Source organism: Erinaceus europaeus, chromosome 2, assembly GCF_950295315.1.
Source record: "Erinaceus europaeus chromosome 2, mEriEur2.1, whole genome shotgun sequence".
NCBI classification, from domain to species: Eukaryota; Metazoa; Chordata; class Mammalia; order Eulipotyphla; family Erinaceidae; genus Erinaceus; species Erinaceus europaeus.
The window spans coordinates 47950644-47964020 of NC_080163.1; the positions used below are offsets into that span (position 1 = coordinate 47950644).

Genomic DNA, 13377 nt, shown 5'->3' on the forward strand with positions numbered 1-13377 from the left:
AAAAATATTTGGAAAAGTTAACTTGATGAAATTAATGGAAAATAGGAATGATTAAAGAGTGCCTGAGTTTGAAGATAGGTCAATAGAAATGCTTGAGAATATAAAGACATTAGAACTTCATGGGCATGTCAGCTTTTTTAAAAGGTCTAACATACAGTCAATTGCAATCTCATAAAGAATGGAGAGGATGTAACAGAAAAAAAAACTAAATAAAATAATGGTTAAAAAATGTTTACATTTAGTTATAATCACATACTTAATAATTTACAAATCCCAGTGAGCCCCCAATAGAATATATACAAAGAGAAAACAATACCTAGCCAAAGCATAATCAGTTTGCAGAAAACCAAAGATAAAAATTAAACTTTGAGGGGCCAGGTGGTGGTGCACCTAGTGAAGCACACATTACCAAGTTCAAGGATTCCAGTTCAAGCAAGTCCTGGTCCCCACTTACAGGGGGGAGCTTCATGAGTGATGATACAGGGCTACAGCTGTCTGTCTTTCTCCCTCTTTGTCTCTGTCTCTCATTTTCTCTCTGTCCTATTATATAGGAGGAAATGCAGGAGGAGGAGAAAGCTACCAGGAGCAGTGAATTTGTAGTGCAGGCACTGAGCCTCAGCAATAAACTAGGTGGCAATTAAAAACAAAACAAACATTATAAGCAGACAGAGAAATAAGAAGTGAATGACAGTAGTTTACGGATACGTGTGAACATATGCTCTCTCTCACAGAAACTGGTGTATATCTAGGTTTTGGGACTTTGTTAGAAAGTGAACCACCTGAGATGGAATTAGAGTGTACTATGAAAGGAAAGGTCTCACCCGAGTAATGAAGCTAAAGGGTTTTCATTCCACACGTGAAGTCTCTGGACACAGTCTGAAGTGACGCATGTTGAGGTGGCAATCGTTGTGTTGGTTAGGTTGTGATCGGCAGATGCAATATTATTTGATATGGATTGGGAGAGGCATAAGGGAAAGTGGGCCCTATCCAAGGGTTCCAAGACTGGGGGAAGTAGAGGCTCTATAGTGGAGATGTGAGGTTCCTGCTGTCTTAGGGTTCAAAAAGACAATGGATAGTTAATGTTATTATCACATTATTTGGTAATTGGGTTAACTTTGAAAAATCCTTTTGTTAGGGTTTGCTGTATAGTACCCAGTATCTTGTATATAGCTGTGCTATTGGTTGCTTCTGATCTACTTGGTCTAGGCTTTTGAGAGAGTCTGCATATCAATTACACAGCCTATATATTGAAAAGATTCAGTTTGTGTTTTGAAAAACTTCGAGACATACAATTAATTTTCCCCCTCTCGTATTAATTGACTAGTGATTTATATGACTACATTTTACTAGGAGTGTACATAAACATCATTCCCACCACCAAAAGACTGTGACCCATCCCTCCCACCCACTCCCACCCCCCACTGGCCCAGGAAGCTGCATGTCTACCCCTCACCACAGGGCTTTTACTTTGGTGCCCTACTTATAATTTGGTCAGGTCCTGCTTTTAGTTTCCCTTTCATATCTTCTTACTCAACTTCTGTTGATGAGTGGGATCATCCCATACTCATCTTTTTCTTTCTGACTTAGCTCACTTAACATAATTCCTTCTAGCTCCGTCCAAGATGGGTCAGAGAAGGTGGGTTCATTGTTCTTGATAGCTGCATAGTATTCCATTGTGTATATATACCACAGCTTTCTCAGCCACTCATCTGTTGTTGGGCACCTGGGTTGCTTCCAGGTTTTAGCTATTATGAATTGTGCTGCTATGAACATAGGAGTACACACCTCTTTTTGGTTGGGTGTTTGGTTGCTACAAAATATATATCTGAAAGCAGAAGTACACTAGAGTTTGCAGTGAGTACCCCCCTAACACTTCCTCTCCATTATTCCAAGCTTTGGGTCCATGATTGCTCAACAATTTGTTTGGCTTCGTATGTTAACTTTTCAGTCACCAGGTTCCAGATGTCATCAGGATGCCGGCCAGGCTTCCCTAGACTGAAGACCCCACCAATGTGTCCTGGAGCTCCACTTCCCCAGAGACCCAACCTACTAGGGAAAGAGAGAGGCAGACTGGGAGTATGGACCGACCAGTCAACGCCCATGTTCAGCGGGGAAGCAATTACAGAAGCCAGACCTTCTACCTTCTGCAACCCTCAATGACTCTGGGTCCATGCTTCCAGAGGGATAGAGAATGGGAAAGCTATCAGGGGAGGGGGTGGGAAATGGAGATTGGGTGGTGGGAATTGTGTGGAATTGTACCCCTCCTACCCTATGGTTTTGTTAATTAATCCTTTCTTAAATAAAAAATAAAAAATAAAATAAAATAAAAAGAAGTGAATGACAGACTTTATAACTTCTAAAAACCTGAAAACAAGGGAACAATAACTTTGAAGTGCTGGAAACAAACAAAAATCAACCCCAAATCCCACAAGCAACAAAAATACACTGTCAGTATGAAGGAAGCAAGAAAGAGATATTTTCAGCTAGGCAAAGCTGAGAGAAAGTCCTTGTTTGTTGACTACACTAAAAGAAATATTAAAGGGACTCCACTGAGCTAAAGGGGATACCAATAGAAAATCTAGATCTTCAAGAAGGATAATGTGCTTTGGATACAGTGAATATGTCCATAAAAAAGAAAGACCATTGTCATCATTTATTTTAACTTGTATGCCTCTTTAAATGAAATTATAGCATTGTATTTTGAGATTTATTAATATCTAACAGCAAATAAGCTATAGTATATGAAGCTATGCATTTCAAGACTCTTGTATTTTTTTGTGAATTAGTATAATATTAATTATAAGTAGACTGTGAACTATTAAGGATGTGTCTTGTAATTTTTATAGCAATTGCTAGAACAAAATAAAGCACCATGAAAAGACATATCTAAAGTGGATAAGTTACAATAGAGTCATTTTTAAAAATACTTATTTACTCATTTACAGAGAGAGAGACTGAGACCAAAGCACTTCTTTAGCATATGCTGTGCTAATGGTCAAACCCAGGGCCACACACTTGCACATTTTATCCCTTACCCACTGAGCCACCTTCCTGGCCTCTAAAATAATATTATTAAAAGCATTTGATTAACCCATAAGAAGGGACACAAAGAGAAAAAAAATCAAGAAGTGTTGCCATGAAACAAAATAGTAAAATATTAAATCTAAGCTCAATAGTATAAATAATCATAGTCAATGTAAATAAATCTTCCAATTAACAGCAAAGATTGACAAAATGGATTTAAAAGTACTAACTATATGCAAATTATAAGTAACCGTCCTTGGCCTCAGCACGTGTTTCTTTTCCCACTGTCTAGAGGAGAAAGAGGTCAGGAGTTTTAAAGTATTACATGATAGACTTCATGATTCATCTTTACTTTCCTACCTACCATGAACTTCAGAGAAAATGATGGTCATCATTTTGACACATAGCAATCCCTGCATAAGAACTTTAAAACCTGTTAAATTACAAGTGAGAAAGATTACTATCAAACACAAAGGAATGTTCATATGAACTGTTCATGCCTTTCTTTTCTAATGAAAAAAGAAGCCAAATGATAATCTGAAGGTTTCATGGTGGGTGAGGACCTATTTGTACATTAGATGACTTTAATGGTTAGACTAGGAGTGTGATAGTCCTTATTTCCTGGACTGCTATAGAAGGTGTGTCTTTCAGACCTCCTCCCCTGAAAGATAGTATACCTCAAGTTCTGCTTGTTGGTATTCTTCTGTTAGAAGTGAAAACTAATTTTTTTTTTAAATCAGTCTATTTTACTTGTTCAGCAATGAGATAAGGAAGGCACATATGTATATGCAGACATACATAAAAGGATATAAATTATACCCATACTTCTTTTTAAACTTTTTAAATATTATCTTTATTTATTTATTGGATAGAGACAGCCAGAAATTGATAAGGGGGGGTGATAGAGAGAGAGAGACAGAGAACACCTGCAACCCTGCTTTATCACTCACAAAGCTTTACCCCTGCAGGTGGGGACAGAGGGCTTGAACACTGGTGGGACCTTGCACATTGTAACATGTGCACTCAACCAGGTGTGCCACCAACCAGCCCCAATAATCAAACTTTTAAAGAAAGGCGTCTCACTATAAATTAACTAAACTTGAAGTTCTTATAGATGGATTGGCTTAAGTCAAGAAGATGAAAATCATTTTTTAAAAAAGTCTTGTATATCCTTTCAAGCTTTTTTCTTTGTCCTTTTTCTAAATTTCTGCATACCCTCAAAAGACTATTCCCATTATGCCAAGTTGCTTTTTGATAAAAAGCCCACATTATTTGTATATTTGATAAAAATCCAGCATAACATTTCATTCTCTCTAACCTTAAAAGGTGAAAAAAAGATGACTTCTCTGTAAGCCTCTCATTCTTTTATACCCTGCTTTTATGAATGACTTCTTTTTAAAAATATAATAAACAAACAAATTGACAATATCTCTGAAAAATATAATTATTGAACTTATTCTATATTAATGAACTTATTCTAAGGTATTTACCTATCAGGCAAACAATGTAATTGTGCAGCCCTTTCCACAAACCCTTCATTCACATGCTCCATTCACATTGTATGTCCTCCTTCGCCCTCAGAACATTTAATCTACTGACTTCATACTATGCACACTCTCGTATTTTTTGTAGTTTTGATTCCCAACTGTGAATGCCTTTTCAGAAACTCTTATTTAGTATTGCTTACTTGCCTACACATATGTTTTTCTAAGACTCCTTAATCTACAGATTTCCCCTCATTTAAGGTAGTTGATCTGTAAAATTTCTTGCAGTCTGGATTTGGTTGATTGAAACTCTCTAGTTCATTTCATCATGTTCCTCCGTCCTTTGCATTTCCTGAAATTTGCCAACTGGTTAGGAACTTGATTAGACTTCTGTTTGATCCATTTGGGAAGACTATAAGTAGTATTGCTCTTTCATCAGGAAATACATTATGTCCCCCCCCCTTTTGGTAATGTTAGTAGCTGTTGATGCTCATCATTGTCTTGAACTTAATTCACTGATATTATAGATTAATGATTTTTTTTTCTTCAGGGTTATCACTGGAGTTCAGTTCCTGCACTATGAATCCACTGGTCCTACAGGTCATTTTCTCCATTTTGTTGTTGTTGTTAGCTGTTGTTGTTGAATAGGACAGAGAAATCAAGAGAGAAGGGGAAGGCAGAGATGAGTAAAGAAAGACACCTAAAGACCTGCTTCACTGCCTGTGAAGTGACCCCCCCCCCCCGCAGGTGGGGAGCCAGGGGCTCGGACCCAGATTCTTGTGCTGGTCTTTGAGCTTAGCACCATGTGCACTTAACTCCCTGCATTACCGCCTGGCTCCAATTAATGTTATTCTTAATATTTCTTTATTTTCTAGAATACATTTATTATAAAAAATGCCTTTAACTCACCTACTATTAATAGTCACATACTGGCATAGTTCATATAGAAAAGGCAGGGGTAGGGGACTGGGCGGTAGCACAGTGGGTTAAGCACATATGGTGCGAAGCACAGGGACCTGTGTAAGAGCCCCTGGCCTGTAGGAGGTGTCACTTCACAAGCTGTGAAGCAGGTATGCAGGTGTCTATCTTTCTCTTCCTCTCTCTGTCTTCCCCTCCTCTCTCAATTTCTTTCTGTCATGTCCAACAACAACAACAACAGCAGTAACAACAACAAAGGCAACAAAAACGGAAAAATGGCCTCTAGGAGCAGTGGATTTGTAGTGCAGGCACCCAGCCCCAGCAATAACCCTGGAGGCAAATATAGATAAATAAAATAAATAAGTCTGGCATCATTCCCACATAAATTAAAACAAATAAACAAATAGAAAAGGCAAAAGTAAATTATTTCCCTTATATGCGTGAGAACTATGATTTGATGGCTGGTACCACATAAAAACAGGAAAGATGGGCCAGGTTGTGGCATACCTGGTTGAGTGCACATGTTACCATGCTCAAGGACTGCAGGGGAGAAGCTTTGTGAGTGGTGTAGGAGGCGTGCAGGTGTCTATCTCTCTCCCTCTTTATCTTCCCCCTTCCTTCTCAGTTTCTGGCTGTCTCTGTCCAATAAATAAGTAAAGATATTTTTTAAAAACTTAAAAAATAATAAATAAAACAATTGAACATCATAAATGGAAGAGTGGTGCTTTGGTTTCTCTCATGAAAAAATAAGTAACATGGGCCCAGGCAGTGGCACACCAGGTTAAGCGCACATAGTATGAAGCACAAGGACCCGGGAAGGATTCCAGTTCAAGCCTCCAGCTCTCCACCTGCAGGGTGGGGGGAGTCACTTCACAAGTGATAAAGAAGGTCTGCAGGTGTCTTTCTCTCTACTCTCTATCTTCCCCTTCAGTCTCAATTTTCCTCTGCCCTATCCAAAAAAGGAAAAAGAAAAAAAATGGCCACAGGAGCAGTGGATTCATAATGCAGGCACTGAACCCCAGCAGTAACCTTAGAGGCAAGTCAATAAATAAATAAATAACACAGAGATACTAAAATTGGTTCCCTAGCATTGTTAAAGGGTAACTTTAAAAGGTACCTATTAATTCTCCTTCTTCTCCTTCTTCTTCCTTCTTCCTTCTACTTCTTCTTCTTCTCCTCCTCCTCCTCCTCCTCCTCCTCCTTCTCCTCCTCCTCCTCCTCCTCCTCCTTCTTCCTCTCCTCCTCCTCCTCCTCCTCCTCCTCCTCCTCCTTCTTCTTCTTCTTCTTCTTTTTTCCCCCTAAACTTGCTGTCCTAGTGCCACACTATGTTCCCTACATCCATGAGGATTCATATCTAGCCCATGAGATTAAGTACCTCATATCATAACATCCTGTCTACTTCAGAGAGAGGGGGAGAGAGACAGGAAGAGAGAGGTAGAGAGAGAGGAGAGGAGAGAGAGATGAGAGAAGAGAGAAGAGAGACAGAGAAGAGAGAGGGGAGAGAGAATACAGAGGGAGAAAGGTACTTCTTGGCATGAAGGGTCAGATATTGAACCTGAGGTCTCATATGTGCAAGTTTTGTACTTTGTCCATTGACTGCCTCCCCAGCTACACATTCTATCCATTTGCTTTATTCCTACTTTAGGGTTCCTATTCATTAAGCATTTTTTCACTGCGTTGTGTCTTACTACATTTCAGCCACCAAGTTGAGGATGCTGCTATCATTTTGTCCTGGACTCCCTGGGTAGATGACCTCACCAATGTGTTCTGGAACCTCTCCAGAGCCGTAACCCACTAGGGAAAAATAGAAATATTCTGGGAGTATGGCTCAACCTACCAATGCTCATGTCTAGTGGAGAAGCAACTACAGAAACCAGACCTCCCACCTTCTGCACCCCATAAAGAATTTTGATCCATACTCTTAGAAGGTGATAAATGTTAGGGGAAGATGACCAGAGGGCTCTGAACTCCAACTCCATCGGAGCCCAGAGACAGAAGAGAAAAACAAAAATTAGAAAGACATTCAGAAATAGTAGGTGTGACTTAGAACGGATAAGGAGGCAGGACCATAGGGGAAAAAATAAGCAAATACATAAAAAATATAGTCAGATAGTTATAGAAATGATAGTCAACTCATATTTGTGATCTTGGGAGAACTACTGGAGTTTCCAATGAAGGGAATGGAGACACAGAACTCTGGTAGTGGGAAAGGTATGGAACTATACCCCTGTTATCTTATAATTTTATAAATCAATATCAAACAAGAAAGGAAAAGCTTTTTTGAACTTTTTGGGGGGTTCTTTTTTATTATTATTTAATAAAGGAGACATTAACAAAACCATAAGATAAGAGGGGTACAGTTCTGCACAATTCCCATAACCCGATCTCCATATCCCCTCCCCTCCCCTGATAGATTTCCCATTCTCTATCCCTCTGGGAGTATGGACCCAGGGTCATTGTGGGTTGCAGAAGGTGGAAGGTCTGGCTTCTTTAATTGCTTCCCCACTGAACATGGGCGTTGACTGGGCGATCCATACTCCCAGTCTGCCTCTCTCTTTCCCTAGTGAGGTGGAGTTCTGGGGAAGTGGAGCTCCAGTACACATTGTTGGGTTGTCTGTCCAGGGAAGTCTGGTCGGCATTGTGCTGGCATCCAGAACCTGGTGGCTGAAAAGAAAGTTAACATACAAAGCCAAACAAATTATTGAACGACCATGGACCTAAAGACTGGAATAGTGCAGATGAAGTGTTGGGAGGTATTCCCTGCATGTTTCTGTGTACTTCAGCTTTCAGGTATATATATATTTTCCCTAGCTTATGGGCACATGTGTACATATGCTCTGTCTCAGGGGACCTGGACTATATCTAGGTTTGGGGACTTTATTGGGGAGTGGACCACCTGGAATGGAATTAGAGAATACTATGAAAGGAAAGGTCTCACCCGAGTGATGAAGCGGAAGGGTTGTCATTCCACACCTGAAGTCTCTGGACACAGTCTGAAGTGAGGCATGCTGGGGTGCCACTCATTGTGTTGATTGGGTTGTGATTGGCGGATGCAATATTATTTGATATGAATTGAGATAAGCATGCAGAAAAGTGGGCCCCACCCTAAGGTTCCAGGACTGGGGGAAATATAGGCTCTATAGTGGAGATGTGAGGTTCCTGCTGTCTTAGGGTTCAAGAAGATAATGGATAGTTATTGTTATCATCACATTATTTGGTGATTGGGTTAACTTTGAAAAGTCCCTTTGTTAGGGTTTGGGGTATAATACCCAGTATCTTGTATATAGCTGTGCTACCAGTTGCTTCTGTTCTCCCTGGTCTAGGCTTTTGAGAGAGTCAGCATATCAAAGACAGCGTCTTTTTAATACATAAGCTTTTTAAAATTATAACATGAAACTACATAGCGAGATATCAGAAAAGTATATAATTGTGGGTTGGTGTGGTATTTCTAAATATCCTAAGTCCCAGTTGAACCTGAACTTAATGCAGAGGTTGGCTCTGTTTAGTAGGTGGGTGAACTAGCACAGGTGATGTGTGTTAGGAGACAAGAACAAACATGTATTGTGAGTTGATTTGCTTGGAGGTCAATGAATCCTCAGAGAGGAGTTATATACACATTATTTGGCGTGGTAGTAAGCTGGCAGGAAAGAGTCTGTAGAATGTAATTGACTAAAATGGATATTCTAGACTGAACTCATTTCAGGACCAGTTTTCCTTGAGTGGCAGAGTAGGAATAACCTAGCTTCCCTTTGGAGAATGGGACAGTATTTTCCATAGGTAGTTCATAGTATAAAGAGGCTTAAGAACCCCACAGGAGGGCTTATGATGATGTTCCTGATGGAAGTGACAAGTGACTAGTGGAGAGAGGAATCTATTAGAGGTCTAGGCCCATTGAATCTATGGGAAAATCCAAGAATTCCTTTACTTGGGCCCCAGGTGATAGGATGGCCTGGCTGTGACCAGGAAAGCTATTATTGAACCAGTTTCTTGCCCTTTTCCAACGTTTGTAGTCCCTTGTTTACCTGATAAACTTAAACTTTCTCCCAGTTGAGTGTTATTCTACTACAGACCTGTATAAGGATTATGGGGTCTGGTCTCATGTTAGTGAGGAAATACAGATGGGAGCAGATGGGAATAGGAATTCTAGAGTGGATAGAAAATAGGAAGTCTATTTTAGGTATGTTTTTTAAAATTTTTTTTAAAAAAATTATTTATTTCTCTTTTGTTGCCTATGTTGTTTTTTATTCTTGTTGTAGTTATTGTTACTGATGTCATCATTGTTAGATAGGACAGAAAGAAATAGAGAGAGGAGGAGAAAACAGAGAGTGGGAGAGAAAGTAGACACCTGTGGATCTGCTTCACCACTTGTGAAGTGACTCCCCTGCAGGTGGGTAGTCGGGGGCTCAAACCAGGATCCTTATACCAGTCCTTGCGCTTCACGCCACATGCACTTAACCCACTGCGCTACCGCCCGACTCCCTTTAGGTATGTTTTTAGGGGCCCATAACGGTAGTAATTTTTGCTGGAGCTTGATAGCCAACCTGCAGATGCTTTGAAAGTATTTCTGGGTAGATGGTGTCAGAGTTGAGAATAGGACTGGAAAGCTGAATCAGAGCAGAGAGTAGCTCCAAAATTTGAAGGAAATATGTAATAGGATTTTAGTGGGATCTAAGCTAACCATGAATTTCAGTACAATTACTTGTTTGATGATATTTTAATAAAGGTTGTCATAGAGACAATAATTGTCCTTTAGTTGATAATTTTTTTTTTTTGCCATTATATCTTCTGGCCAACTATATACAGTGTTTCTTCTATAGATTATCAGGGTTGATAATAATGCTGATGCTGTCAAAAGACATTAAGAGATGTAGCTTGCTTTCTTCTGTGTAATTAGTTGAGCAGATAAAATGACTGAGGGATATAAACTAGGGGGAGGAGACGAGGGTGTCTAAACCTAAGTAATAGTTAATTGATTAGAAATTTTAAGGTAACTTCTTTAGGCCTTTCTACTAGATTACTGAGCTAAATAGTTCTAAATCTAAGCACAGAGGACTATTGAGTACTCTTATTTTAAGGTATATAGTTGTCCCTAACTTATGGATATGTGTATAGATGTACCCAGTCCCCTAGGCCCTTGCCTATATGTAAGATCTGTAACTTTGCTAGAGAAAGTATCATCTGAAGTGGAACTAGGTAGTTCCATGTGTTAGGAAAGGTCTCACAAGATTATTGCGGTTGAAAGGTTGACATCTCTGGCTTGGCATCTCTGGATACAATCTGAAGCAAAAAGGCAGTGGCAGAATAACATGATATGGTGACAGTGGTTGCACTGAGTTAGTTGAGGTCAACAGAGGCAGTATAACAGAGTAAGGGATGGAGAGGAGAGGCATCAAGAAATACAAGCAAAGTTCCAAAAGTTTCAGAACTGGGAGAAATACAGACTTCAAAGGGAATAGGAAAGGTTCATTGTAGTCTTGGGATTTTAAAAAGGCAATAGAGAATTATTATCATAGCAAGTTAGTTGGGAGCTTATTCTTCTTCCAAAAATCCCAAGGTTGGGATTTACTTTATTATACTTGACCTCATCATGCTTTATGTCATTTAATTATATCTACTAACAACTATGTCTTAGATAGTGGTAGGACCAAATGATTCTGATCCATCTGCTCTAAGGTTGTAGGTAACTTATTTTAGAACAATAATAACAAAAAGGTTATATTTTGAACTGCTTTTCAATTTAAGCCCAAGGTCTGAATCCAGTCATTTATAAATCTGATATATTAACTGCTTAGACTAAAGAAGTACATACTCAGATTAAAATGTAGGCAGTTATAGAACTTGAAATAGCCTATGTATTTTTTCCCTGGCATACTGAATTAAGTCATTTATAAGACTATAAAGTAATAAGAGTACAGTTTCACACCACTCCTATCACCCAAGGTCTGTTTCCCACCCTGGCCCCATATGGTGAACCTAAAAGCCCACCTTGTCCCAGGGTCCTTGACTTTGGTGCAGTATACCAAACCCAGTCCAAGTACTACATTGTGTTTCATCTTTCTGTTCTAATTTCTTAGCTTCTGTCTATGAGTGAGATCATCCCATATTGATCCTTCTCTTTCTGACTTATCTCACTTCATGTGATTCCTTCAAGCTCCATCCTAAATGAGAAGGTAAATTAATTATTCTTAATAGTTAATTAATATTTCATTGTGTATATACCACTCATCTGTTGTTGGACACCTAGGTTGCTTCAAGTATTTGGCTATTACAAATTGTGCTGCTATAAACGTAGATGTGCACATATCTTTTTGGATGGGTGTGTTTTGGTTCCATAGGGTACATTCCCAGGAGAGGGATTGCTGGATCATAGAGCAGGTCTATTCCTAGGCTTCTGAGAGTTCTCCAGACTTGCTTGTTCATGCTCTCTCTCTTTTTAAATTTTTTATTATATTTATTTATTGGATAGAGACATCCATAAATCAAGAGGGTAGGGGGAGATAGAAAAGGAGACAGACACCTGCAGCACAGCTTCACCACTCACAAAGCTTTCCTCTGCAGATTCGAACCTGGGTCTTTGTGCATTGTAACATGTATACTCAATCAGGCATGCAACCATCCAGCCTCCAGACCTTTCCATAGGGGTTGGAACAATTTATATTTCCACCAGCAATGAAGGAGGGTTCCTTTGCCCCTACAACCTCTCCAGCATTTGTTCTTCTTCTTCCTAATGTATGACATTGTCACAGGAGTGAAGTGGTATCTCATTGTTGTCTTTATTTGCATTTCTCTGACATTCAATGACTTGGAGCATTTTTTCCATGTTTGTTGGCCTTTTGGGTCTCTTCTTTGGTGAATATTCTGTTCATATCCTCTCCCCATTTTTGGATAGGGTCATTTGGCTTTTTGTTGCAGAGTTTGGAAAGCTCTTGCATATTTTGGTCATTAGCCTCTTGTCTGATGTATGGCATGTAAAAAGCTCCCATTCTGTAAGGAGTCTTTTTGTTTGGATAGTGGATTCTTTTGCTGTGTAGAAGCTTTTCAATTTGATGTGGTCACATGGGTTTATTTGTCTTCTTTGCAATTGGATTTGTAACACTGAAGATGCCTATATATTTAGACGGAAAAGAGTGCTGCCAATACTTTCCTCTAGGTATTTGATAGTTTCTGGTCTAACATCCAAGTCCTTTATCCATTTGGTTTTACTTTTGTGTGTTGTAAAATGTAGTGGTTCATTTTCTTTCTTCTGCTTCTTTCAACCCAATTTTTCCAACACCATTTGTTGAAGAGACTCTCCTTTCTCCATTTAATAGTTTGAGCCCCCTTGTTAAAAATTAGGTGACCACAGGTGTGGGGAGCTTATTTTTGGGCTCTCAATTCTATTCCACTTGTCATTGTGTCTATTTTTCTTCCAGTACCAGGCAGTTTTTATTACAGTGGCCTTATAATACAATTTGAAATCTGGGAGTGTGATGCCTCCAGTTCTGTTCTTTCTTCTCAGTATTGTTTTAGTGATCATAGATGTTTTCTGACTTCAGATAAACTTTTATAGCTTTTGGTCTATTGTCTTTAAAAAATTGGGTAGGGGGGGTTGGGCGGTAGCACAACAGGTTAAGTGCAGGTGGTACAAAGCGCAAGAACCAGCATAAGGATCCTGGTTCAAGCCCCCAGCTCCCCACCTGCAGGGGAGTCACTTCACAAGGGGTGAAGTAGGTCTGCTGGTGTCTATCTTTCTCTCCCCCTCTGTCATCCCCTCCTATCTCCATTTCTCTCTGTCATATCCAACAATGACAACAACAATTATAACTACAACAATGAAACAACAAGGGCAACAAAAGGGAATAAATAAATAAACAAATAAAAATTGGGTGGGACTTTTATAGAGATTACACTGCATCTGTGTATGGCTTTGGGTAGAATTTATGTTCTTCCAATCCATGAACATGGAATAACT

General features: G+C 39.4%; 1 pseudogene; it reads right to left on the reverse strand.

The window, feature by feature from the left end:
* The window catches only part of LOC103109888 (glyceraldehyde-3-phosphate dehydrogenase-like), a 114390-nt pseudogene that overhangs the window by 17504 nt on the left and 83509 nt on the right, over positions 1–13377 (reverse strand).